At 40.1% G+C, this 12,993-nt stretch overlaps 1 pseudogene; it reads right to left on the bottom strand.

Annotated features, from left to right (window-relative positions):
- Positions 1–3,491: 3,491 nt before the first annotated feature.
- Positions 3,492–4,435, bottom strand: LOC132127016 (ATP-sensitive inward rectifier potassium channel 1-like; annotated as a pseudogene).
- Between the last annotated feature and the right edge of the window lie 8,558 nt (positions 4,436–12,993).

Raw genomic sequence — 12,993 nt, 5'->3', positions numbered from 1 at the left:
TGTGCTCACCCACAGACATCGTCTACTGCTTTTCAATGAACTTACTGTATTACCCATCATACATTATGATACAGCCTGGTTTGTTGGTCCATTGGATTGGATTGCTTTCTCACTACAACCAAACCTCTCTACAGAACGTTTTCAATCAAGCAGAGACAACCTTGTTCATGCGATCTCGGACCGTCTTTTATGTCAATTATTCCACATGTACAGCAGATACATACAAACAATTGAAATTGTGTTAGTCACAGATCCTTGGGGCATGATTTGAAAGCACCCTTAGATCACATCTAGTCTCAGAAGGTGTGTGAAATTTCTCGTGTTTATGACATGGACTTTCTCTGGTTCTGAATTATTTTAATGCTTTAATACGTTAATATTGTAATCATATGAATTATTTAGTAACATATGTTGGGGGAGGAGGAACTGGGTTCCACTCCCTCCTATCAGAGATTATCTTACTATAGGGAGATGAGAGATAAGGCCCGTATTACTCACTATTGGAGAAAGAATAATGGCTAACTTGGATCAAGTTTCCCTAAAAGGAACAGTACACTATTTTTGAAAATAAGCTCATTTTCCAACTCCCCTAGAATTAAACAGTTTTGTTTTACATTTTCAAATCCATTCAGCTGATCTCCGGGTCTGGCGGTAGCACTTTAGCTGTAGCTTAGCATAGATCATTGAATCTAATCCATCCCAATAAAAAAATGGCCTCTGGTCTCCTTTCCCGTGTACTGCCAGACCGGAAGCGTTTGCTTTAGCTTTATGCTTTTTCAGTTAATGGATTCAGGCTTGCCTTCTAGTGGCTTGCTATGATGCTTCTCCTTAATCTAATTTGGCTTGTGCTCTAATCCTCAAATGAACACTCTAAGTAGGGTTGGGTATCGAAAACTGGTTCCTTTTTAGACCGATTTCAAATTTCCAAGAATCATGAATTCGTTAAGAAGCGTTCATTTCAATTCTGCTTAACGATTCCTGCGTTCCCATTTTAATGTGATTTAAAACCATTTAATTGCAGGAATGGAAAGAACTTGCGCCCTGTTTGCGTGCTTCGCACATGAAGCGCAGGCGCATGCACAGAGAACAGCAGTGCGGGTTCCCGGTTTGTGTCCGTTCTCGGAACGTTCAGTGTATTTTCATTGAAGAAAAAGTTGTTCCGGTCCAAAACTGACTTGCAAAAACTACGTCAGTATATCATCATAAACACAGGCATTTCTGTCTTAAATGAATGTAAACAGATGAGAAAGAAAACGCATGTACAGTATTTTGCACGCTGCGTGCGTTCTGTGTTAAAGAGACAGCAGCCTATAAACACGCTGCCTGTCATTAATGTTACTTAATTAAAAAATAATTCACTTATCTTGACAAAATATATTTTATAACTTTAATTAATCTTTATTTTATTTATGGAAAGATAAGTATGCAATGTTTTTTAAAATTGTGTTACAGTTCCAGTACCTGAAATTTGGTTCAGTTGTATTTATTTATGCTATTAATTAATTTGTTTATTCCTATTGTATTACTTATTCTTTTCTTGTCTTTAACACTTTAATATTTTAAATTTATATTAACCTAGTTGTTTTTGTGGTGGTATTTTTTTTAAGCATAGGCAAAATTCTGTAGCTGCTGGTTTTTGCTCATGTTATTTAGCTGCAACAGAATGCTTTGTAAAAAAAAAAAAAAAAAAAAAAAAAAAAAAAAAAAAACCTTAATTTTGACTTAATTTTTTTACATTGGATTTCTTGAAATCTTATTGGAATCGCAACTAGGAATCAATAAGAATCGGCATCGATAAGAAGAATCGTAATCAATAAAATATTTAAACAATACCCAACCCTGACTACACGACATCTGCATTCTAAGGTTGGATCCTAGCAAAAGAAACCTCATAAGTGATGCTATGAAACATTCTCTGGGTGTTTCAGAGAGGTGTGGTTTAGGGGCACAAAAGAGAATATAAAAAGAAGACTGTTGTGATTAAAAGCAATTTATTGACAGGATGTGAGAAAATGTGCATGTCTACAGCATTCGTCTTCAGTTCGCCACTGTCATACTTCTATAAAAACAGATACTTTTATAATGTTACAAGATATTTCTATTTTAAACAAAAGCAGTTTTTCTGAACTTTCTATTCATCAAAGAATCCTGCTGAAACTGCAAAATTCTCCCAGTTTATCCACCATCTGGGTTGTATTCATTTTGACAGGTATTACAATTTGATCAAAACAAAGCATCTTGTTTTTACAATCGCTACCTTATGGAACAGGCAGTGCCGCCGCTCCCACCACGCGCATCACGCACTGTGCGTAGGGCACCAAGTGCTGAGGGGGCACCAAAAATAGCCTAATGAAATTTTTTTTTTAAATGCCGGTATTATTTCATTAGCCTATAGAAATATTAGGCACATTAGCCATCTATATGTAACAAAAAAGGGGGAACAAGAAAAATATTTAATAATTGCTCTAGTCTAGTCTAGGAAGTAAACCCCCCACCCCCGTGCCGGAAGGTCCGTTCCAGTTGTTCGCGTGGGCGCCTGCGTGACGCAGTTTGACAGATTTGAGCATGGCTCCGAAAAGACAGCAGGAGTCAGGTGCTGAGAAACGAAAGAAAAAGAAACTGCGAGATGATGCCCGTGCATCACTTTCAGGTAAGACGTTTAATCATTCATAAATACGGGAAATGTGCTGCATGTGTGTGCTGCTGCTAATATATAAAATATATATATTTTATATATAAAATATAAAATGTCATTATGAATGATATAAACTTAGCAAACATTACTGTTGATTTGTGTGCATTATTGCACCTCATTCTATTATGCTTTATATTAGATTAGATTAGATTTAGAATTACATTTATTTATTCATTTAGCAGATGCTTTTAACTATTTAGCAGATGCTTTTAACATCAAAGGTTTTAGACGCAGATCGTGTTGAAATAGTACAAAGAGGCCCATTTAAAAGTCCCATCAGATTTTAATTTTCCAAAGGGACTAGATGGCAGGGCGTTTCATAGTAGCCTACAATTCATAATCTAAGTGATTCATAATCATAATCATCTAAGTGGTCTTGCTGTCATCAGCATCAGTGGTGAAGTGGCTCATAAGCTGTCATATGATGACCTAATTAGTGATTTTGCAGCGAGGAAATGCAGACGTGTGGTTCTATAGAGCCTCCCAAAACTGGTGGAAATGCTTGATCCATACAGAATAGCATTATGGCTCCCTCAAAATGTATGTCTTTGGTTTATTTTGACAACATTTGGTCTAAGAAGATTTTGCACTTTACTTGAATGTGTGTTTTTAGCTGTTCTACATAGCCTACTGTGTTTACAAAGTAAGTAAAGTTGTGACTTTTAGTCCTCTAAATCTTTGTTTTTTTTAAGAAGACTGACTATTCTTGTTTGAACTTATTGATGATTATTTAATTTAACTTATTCAGCGGGGTCACTGCTGGCTCTGTTTTAGAAAAGTTGGACAGGTTGACACATTATTTCCCACCCTTGGTGCGAGAGACGACAGGCAGGAAGTTGCAACCCCACTTAATCTCCCTTGGCAGGTAGGAAGTTCGGACTTGGCAGGACGAGCTGGTGGATTCAGCCGTTCCATCCAGGAAGACCACCAACTCAAAGTCCTGCTGCTGAAGAGTGTCCGCAGCCATTTCGGAAAACGGGCTGGATTTGTCGATCACGTGGTACAGGGCAAGTGGACAAATGAAGAACAGGTTGTCCTTCCCAGCATCCACTAAAAAGTCAATATTCACCTGATCTAGTATGATGGTTTCCCCCTCTGGAGTGATGGTGGTTCGGAGAAGCTTTCCATAAATGTGGCTGCCAATAAGAAGAGATTTTCGTAGGTTGGCCACCCGTATCTGGAGGCACAGATTCCCCTTCCAAAGACAAATGACAGCTATTTCACTGTAGGTTACCGTTTTTGCTCTTCTCTTTGGGAGAGAGATCTTTGCCAAAATGAGTCCACACATAAAGCAGTTTATGATGGTGCCCATGAGGGACTGGATGATCAACAGGGCGACCCGTGGGAGCCCGACTGCCATAGCCAATAGTTGTCTGGGTCTCTAAAGAGTACAAGAAGGCGGTCGTGAGACTGTTAACATTATATATACATTTCATCTGCTGGGATTCAGACGAGTTCTGGAGAACATCGAAATCTCCGTTATTTTTTGCAAGCGAATACCAAAGCAAACCAAAAATGAACCAACTTCCTGTAAAGGCAACAGCAAATAAAAAAAGGACAAAACACCAATGAATCTCAACAAATGTATTCCAGAAGTCCATAAGGAAAGCAAAATGGTTGTGATATTCACTAGTCCCAAATCTAATGTTGTAGTGGCCATCCTTTGTAACAAGACGAGTTCTCCTAATTTTCCGCTCGACAAGGTGGTCGTGAATTTGTTTACGGATGAACTTGAACATCTTTCAGCTAGCAGAAAAACATAAACATGTATATCAGTTATACACACACACACACACACACACACACACATACACGCACATATATATATATATACATATATATATATATATATATATATATATATATATATATATATATATATTGATGCAGAATTTAATCCAGGTCAGACGGTGGGTGGTGGTTTAGTATGCAAATTTATTCAGAAAAATATAGAAAATGAAACTACAAATCATAACTTGAAAACAAAATTATTAAGTCACAACCAGCTTCAAATATAGAAAATCCAAATCCAAAAGTTAATATAGTTTTAAAAGCAATCCATATATGATGGAGTGTGCCCATCTAAGATTAGAAATAATGATAACTGTATCCAAAAGTATTCAAACAAAGTAAAATAAGAATACAAAGCATGTACAAATACTAAGTACACTTGTATTTGTACACTTGTACAGGATTGTTAGCCGTTAAATTAAATGCAGCGTTCTTTAGGTCTCCGGTATTTTGGGCGCTGAGGGCACTGATATGGGCATCCTTAAATGCGCATGTGAGTACCCATGATCAAAGGGTAAGGAAATTAAATCCAATTGTAAATGTGTGAAAGGTCCTTGCGGGCGAGGACTGTGGCCAATTGGTATCTTACCTCTTCCGAATCGCGGCTTTGTTTGTAAACAATGGATACATCTGGACAGTCTATCCCTCACAGTTTGTAACATCTCTGGCCAAAACCATGTTTTTTGTAACATAGCATGAGTTTAATGAACCCCTTGGTGTGCAATGTTGTGGTATAGATCAAATAACTCAGTCTGGTATCCGCTAGGCAGAACAACCTTCTCATCAAGAGCATAAATCCCTTCTTCAGTTAGAATAGCTCCTAATTTTTGACACATTTCATGATCTTCATCTGTGTACAATTTAGACCAAGTTTCTAATCCGGCACAATTTGAATGAACAGGGAAAATTGCAGTTGCCTCCCCAAGTGACGCACCCTTAGCCGCTTCTCTCGCAGTCTTGTCGGCTAGCGAGTTTCCTTTTGCCCACCAATCATTGAAAGTACTGTGACCCGTAACTTTACAAACCGCAACACTATTAGGTGGAATTTTCTCGCATGCTTCAAGAATTTCTTTTATGACTGCTTGATGACTTATTGGCGCACCGGCGGTGGTCAGATAGCCGCGACGTTTCCAAACAGGGCCATAACTCTGCACTACATGATAGCTGTAGGCACTGTCAGTAAAAATGTGTAAAAAAAGTGGAGCTATATTCACTCGCAGTTATTTTAAGTGCTAGATTTAAGGCAGCCTTCAAAGCATGCAGTTCAGCTATCTGAGCACTTCCTCCCCGTAGCGACCCTTCAGCCTAGACTTCGCTCGTCTTCCCCTCTACTACCGCCCAACCCGTGTAGCGTGTCTCACCTTCCTAGAAGCTGCTGCCATCTACAAACATGTCCATAGAATCTGCAAATGGCTCTTCTCTGACGAAATATCCCTTGTCACAGATTACCACGTCTGACGAAATGTCCCTTGTCACAGATAACCACTTCAGCACAGTCCTGTGCACTCCCTTCATTCTCCATGAGGAAGGCAGGATTCATCCGGTTGTCTGCAACGACAGTAAGCTGAGGGCTCATGAGAGCAGTTTTCCACTTTGCACGTCGCTGATTTGAGATCGATTTCACCTTTGTCTCAGATAGCACAGTCCAAAGCCATCAGACACGGCATCTGTCCTTTCATGGAAGAGGGAATCAAAGTTGAATAATATCCAACAATGCCAAAACTTTTGTCACCTTTGTGCTGTCCCAGCACGCAGTTGTAAGAATTCAGGCCTACATGTGTCCAAATATGGAAAGATTTTGTCATGTCAGGGGGTATGTAAAGCAGGAGAAGAGGCTAATGCGGATTTGAGGAGAGTATAAGACTCAGCCATGTCTGCTGTCTACTCTAGAGGGGAAGCACCCGGAAGGCCTCCTTTAAGAGCCTCTGTTAGAGGTTTAGCCAAATCAGAAAAATCAGGGATGTAAACCCGGTTGAAATTAAATAGCCCCATTAGTGATCTTAAACCAGTAACTGTGGTTGGCTTCTTTAATTGTGTAATGGCTACGACCCGGTCGGGAAGAGGTGTTTTTCCCTCACGACCAACACTCTGACCTAAAAATGTCACTTCTGGTTGAAACAGCTGGGCCTTCCATTTACTTAGAAGGAAGCCAGCCTCTTGGAGTGCTCTCAGCAGCCAAGTGAGTACACTCAAATGCTGCGCCTTATTTGGAGATGCAAGAAGAATGTCGCCACAATATTGACTGATAACAGACGGCGCGCACGATTCTACAACTTTAGAAATTGCGTCGCGGACGACAGAATGACGTGTCTTCGCCATGTAAATTGTACACCATTGCAGGTAAAAGCGAATTGGTATTGATTCTCCTCTCTAATAGGACTAGACCAAAAACCATTTGTGATGTCAACAGCGCTAAAATAGCGGTGATTTGGAGAAATGTCATTTAGAATGGTTGACGGATTTGCAACAATGGGTGTTGTTTTGGTGGTCACAGCATTCAATGCGGCGTAATCTATAGTAAGCCTATAGAAGGTTTCATCGGGTGCAAGCGCCTGGTCATAATATAACTTCCGGTCTGTGTTGTGTATATCGGTCTGGCTGCGGTGCCTTTACAAACGCAGTTAAAGTCAAGGTGATGAGTAGACTGAAGTTGGGCTCAGGTGGTTGTGCTGTGGGATGTGTTTCCCATACATTTATTTATTTTTGGAGACTCGCCACGATTTTAAAACTGATCGATTTTCAAAAAGGCTTCGTTGAATAAACATGAGTAACATTACGTACTGCACGTTTAATAATAATAATTCCTTACATTTAAGTTTAAATATCAAAACGAGGCACGGGTGTTTTTATATCACTATTTCTGAAGGAAGACTTGCATGTTGTATGCCGGATAACGCAGTGTTTGTGAGCGTAGCTCTGCTTTGTTACTGGGGAAACCTCTATTTCTCGCGCTTTATGCATCTCCTGCTCGGAAATAATTCATTTGCATTTTCATTAAGTCTACCTGATTTACGCAGTAAACATATTTTGTTTGTTATCAAAAAAAAAATCTACTCTAGAAGGACTTGGCTGTTGTTATTGATTTTATTTGGAAGTCTACCGGAAGTTAAGTTAGGTCCACAAAAGCGCGCATGCGCAGTAACGTTTGTTTATGTTGTTGCTGTTGAAACCGTCTATAGCTACTGTCTGGCTTTTTCACAGGCCACATGGCTGAATTAGTTGGGGAAGTACACCTTACCACAATCCCTGCTTCCTCGAGCTGGGTCACAATTTCCTGTGCCGCCCTCTCTGCTTCTCTCCGAAGAGGATACTGGAATACTGGAGGATGTACAGGACATGAAACATTCAGAGGTTCAATTCTGCAACGACCAACATCCAGTTTAGAAGTTGACCACAAATTTACAAATTTCTCAGAAAAATATTGCATCATTGTGGAGTCAGTAGACTCTTTTTCATTTGCTGTAACAGCTCCAATGCTTAATTTAGGAGTTCCATTTTTATTGAACACTGCTATGGGAACTGGCAAAATTTTACTAACTAATTGATTCTAAGTCAACAAAATATCTGCTTCCAATTTATCCAATATATCCATTCCCAATACCATGCCAACTTAACTTTCTCCAACCCAGAATTGCACCCAAAAAGTTTTTTCAAATGGATAAATTACTAAGGGAATCAACTGAGACTGTGTGAAAAGACTGCCACCAGATATTCCTTGAAGAGTCATTTTTGTTAAAGGTAAATTAATGTATGATATTGACACGCTCGCCCCAGAATCGACGAGAACATAGCTATCCGGGCCTCCTAGCAACTGCCCTTTTCGCTTGGTTAACAATATCTTGAGCTCTAGTTCCCCACGCGATGAAAGCAGCCCAATCACCTATTGTTGGCAAAGAAGAACGAAACATTTGTGTGTATTTAGCATTCATATTAGACTATGCAGTGTGTAACAGCATATGAGAGTCTAAATCAACAGCTACTCTTGTGGCAACGAACTCTTTTAGAGCTCGTGTGAAGCGCTCTGTATATTCAACAAAGGGCTCATTAGGGCCCTGCCTGATCAGTGTCACATTAGTGAAAGTACAACAAGCTGTATTCCTCCATTTTCAGAAATATCTGTTACATTTCTACCTGCTCTTGCAATCGCGACTTTCAGTTTTGAAGCATATTCTTGCCAGTTATAAATCTCATCAATCCTAGGAGCTTTACCTGTGTCAGCTCTAGGCTCCTTCATTACAATATCTAACAAATCCCACATAATCTTGTGTAGCATCTCTAGCTGCTTGCGCTAACTTATCAACGTGCACAATTCTGCCATTTCTGTCGGTCAAAAGCCCTTTTGCTTTCCTAATCCATAAACACAAAACACATGCATATTTCTTTTGTTTCTTGTGATCATTAACTTCCTTCAACACCAATTCACTCTGTGTGCGCGGACCCCAAATCTCTCTAAATCCATCTTTAATAATTTTCTGCCTTATTTCTTCGAAATTTCCCATGCCTAATGCTGCTACTTGAACAGTGAGAGCTTCATTAGGAGCTTCTTTTTTTTGCACATGAGCCATTATGTCGTGTACTGATAACTCCAACAAAGAAAAGCTTTATTCAATTTAGATACACTCAATTTAAAATTAAATATTTCTTTACCCTTACTTTATTTAACAATTCACCGTCTGAAAATTTGCTGAACTTAAATTTAGTCGCAAGGTGGAGTTCTGCCAGTGTCAAAGCTGCCAATCCCAGAGCCTATATCAAAAGTCCAATCCCAGAGCCTATATCAAAAAACGAGAAACGACCTTCAGATTCGACCAGCACGCTGCAGGAAGCCCTGAAAGCGTGTGTCCCAAAATACTGTTGCACTTTCAGTTTAACCCGTGTGGTGGAAAAATTCATTTAACATTGCTTCTGTATGCCTATATATGCATGTGTTTTCTTAGAATTGCTGTGTGGGTTCAGAAGGGCGACACCTGGGGGGAAACAATGTCTGAGAATGACCTGAGAGGGTGATTAGGCCATATAATGGGGGGGGGGGCAATGCCTGAGGATGACATGAGGGGGTCACCTAAGTCCTAAATGTGTGAAAAACAATCCACAGAGAGTATGTTTTATGTTATCCATGGAAAAGTACAGCTGCTAAAACTTTTGTAACCTTGACGGGACAGAGGGATATAAGGTGGAGGACAGCCCTCTTCCTGGGTCGGTTTTCACTCTGCAGAAATCACTTGTATTCTGTACGACTGTCTGACCTTATTTGCAAAGAATAAAAGATTTCTTTTTTAATTATAACCTGAGAGTGTGTCTGTCTCTTATGCTGATGAGAGTTAATTTATTTTGCCCCAACAATTTGGTGTCAGAAGTGGGATTCCTTGGATGTGTCTTCTGGACCTGTGAACGGATGGTGACTGATCATCCTGGAAAATAGAAGTTCAGCCCTAACCACGATTAGGTTTGAGAGAGAGAGGGATCGACCGCCGAGGTCCAGAGGGGACACCACTGGAATCAGAAAAGAACTTTGGTGGCAACAGAACTCTCGGGTAAGAGACAGTTCATGCTATTCTAAATTTTGGGGTTTTTTAGAAATAAGGATTGGAATCAAAATTAGAAAAGGGACAAACCATAGCGGTGGGTCCTTCTCTGTGGGAAGCACAATCAAGGGGATTCTGGGGAATCAGATTGTGAGAATACTACGGCACAGTTAATAAATTTCTAGGGGGGAATTGAAACTCCTGCAACTGACGTGATCGGAATTTGAATTATAAATTGAGATCGAGACGATCCAGATATTTCGAAGTGATAAGTTGAGATCATGCACAAGCGGTTAACACATTTCTAAGAGGGGAAGTGAGACTGTGCGGGTATTGCCTCTCCGGCTTGGGCAGGAAAGTCGGATCTGTTAGAGACGTCTGACAGATTATAGGCGCGCCAAAGGAATAGACACAGAGAAGGAAATCAGTAAATATGGGAAAGTCTCAGAGCAAGCTCGTTGAATATGATACAACGGTGTTTCTGCAAATGAAAAAGTTGTATGGCCAAAAATGCATGCAAGATATGGGGAAATTAATTAAATACCATGGTTTTCCAAAAGAGGGAACGTTGAGTGTTAAGAAATTAAAAGCTGTGAAGGAATCAGTAGAAGAGGGAAGCGAGAGACAAAAAGGCTGTTTGCAAAACATGTGTAAGTGGCAGAGAAAGAGCAGGTTTGCTGCCTGCAAGCAGAACCAAAATGCATATGAATGGCACATCATAAATTCTGATTGGGCTGAAATGATGTGTGAACTGACTAAAAATCGAACAAAACATTTTGAGAGAGAGATCATGTTGCCTGACAAATTTCATTGCACGTCACATGTTGTAGTGGAACGAGATGACCAGTATAAAAAAGGAGAAACTTTACATTTTGAGAAAATGTTTTGGACAGAAAATGTGTGCAGTTTCAGTTTGTCTGACAGAAAAACAGCTACAGTTTTACTTAATGGCAGAAGACTCTGTGCCTCACTTTTTGCTCTCCGAGCCAAGGGACAGACATGGCCCAGATTAGGACTTTTTGTGAAGAGCTGTGTTTGTGCTACAGACTGGAGGGAGATAGGGGAGGGGGTGAAACACAGTGAGAGTATGGGAGCATCTATGTCAGAGTGCAAGTATGAAATTGAAGTGGAGAGAGTTGTGGTACCCATTGACAAAAGAGAAAGGGAAAATCATTGCATGACAAATATTTGTGCCTCAGATATACATCCAGCATTAGCAGAAGTGGCATCAGAGTTATGGGCAAAATACAAATATGATTTGGGTTTAATGAAGGATGTGAACTAGTTGTGGTCACCCCAAAATCTGATTACAGACCATGTCAAGGTCAATATCCTCTAAAACCAGAGGCAATTATTGGTATAAAACCAGTGTTTGAGTCACTATTAAGAGAGGGAATAATAGTGCCATGCAATGATTCTCCAGTACGCATTCCAATTTTTCCCGTGAAAAAGATAAGGGATGAGGGTCAGCCCACAGAGTGGTGTTTTGTGCAAGATATTGTAGAACATTTATTCCAAATTATGCGATTCTTGAGCAGTCCCTGAGAGCCCTGACAGGGAAGGGGTTGAAGTCTTGTGACAGGATTGAGTAAACAGAGAAAGCGGAAGAGGCATTTCTGAACATGAAAGTTCAGCTGTCTGTTGCGCCAACCCTGGGCTTTCGGGCACCAACTAAACCTTTTATTCAAATGGTAGATGAGAAAAATGGGTTTATGACTTCTGTATTGTTGCAACATCATGGAGACAAATTGAGACCTGTGGCATATTTTTCCAGCAAACTAGACCCAGTTGCATCAGGCCTGGCACACTGTCTGAGGGCAGTGACATCTGCTGAACAGGCCGTGATGGCGTCAAGAGAATTCGTAGGATACTCTGATCTGACATTGATGATGCCTCACGCAGTGTCCATGATTTTGCAGGAACAGAAAACATTACACTTATCAACAGCTCATTGGTTAAGATATCACACTATTTTGCTTGATATGCCTAATATCACTAATAGCACAACCTTGAATGCTGCTACTCTCTTTCCAACAGAAGAGGATGGGGAAGAGCTTCATTGTTGTTTAACAGCACTTGAACAAGTGTGTACGCCATGTCCAGACCTGTCTGATGTGCCACTTGAAAACTGTGAAAATGTCCTCTTTGTGGATGGCTCAGCTTTTAAGGATCCACAAACAGGCCTGAATAAGGTTGGTTATGCGGTAACAACTGAATTTGATGTTGTGGCATCTGGCTCACTGCCATCAACTCTTCAGCACAAGCAGCTGTGCTTGTGGCATTAACAGAAGCATGAAAACTAATGACAGACAAATGGGTCACAATTTACACCGATTCACGCTATGCATTTGGGGTTACTCATGATTTTGGTGCGCTGTGGAAACAGAAAATTTTTGAAGTCAGATGGGCGACCAATATTAAATGCAACCCTTGTGGCAGATTTGCTAGACGCTATTTTGCTGCCAGAAAAGATAGCCATTTGTAAATGCGCAGCGCATACTAACAACAAGGATTCTGTATCTACATGAAAAGCCAGAGCAAATGCACTGGCGAAGGCTGCGGCATCTCAGCAGACAAAATCACCAGAGTGTACTTTGTAATCTGAAAATAACCCTGACATTTCTTCATCTTTACAGGGCATGCAGACATTTGCGTCGGGGCAAGAAAGAGATAAATGGACACAGAGTGGCTGTACGATGGTGAATGGAGTATGGATGAGCAGAGATGGCAAGCCTTGTTTACCTAAACACCAAAGGTTTGCTTTATTTTGAATTATGTTTGTATTCCTAAGTGTGAAATTTTAATTTTGAATTGTGTTTTGTGTCTGTGAGGTGACTGAGGGTCTGACATATGTCAGGAATGCAATAACAGTGTTTATTCGTTTAGCCCGGCTTCCAAAACACATATAATGTTAAGTGTGTAGTGAAAGTATAACCAGTAGTAATGAATTGTTATGTTTTAGTGACTGAGTGATTTAGTGGG

Source organism: Carassius carassius, chromosome 45 (assembly GCF_963082965.1).
Source record: "Carassius carassius chromosome 45, fCarCar2.1, whole genome shotgun sequence".
Classification (NCBI taxonomy): Eukaryota; Metazoa; Chordata; class Actinopteri; order Cypriniformes; family Cyprinidae; genus Carassius; species Carassius carassius.
Note: the sequence above shows the minus strand (reverse complement) of the source record. Positions and strands in the feature narration are given on the sequence as shown.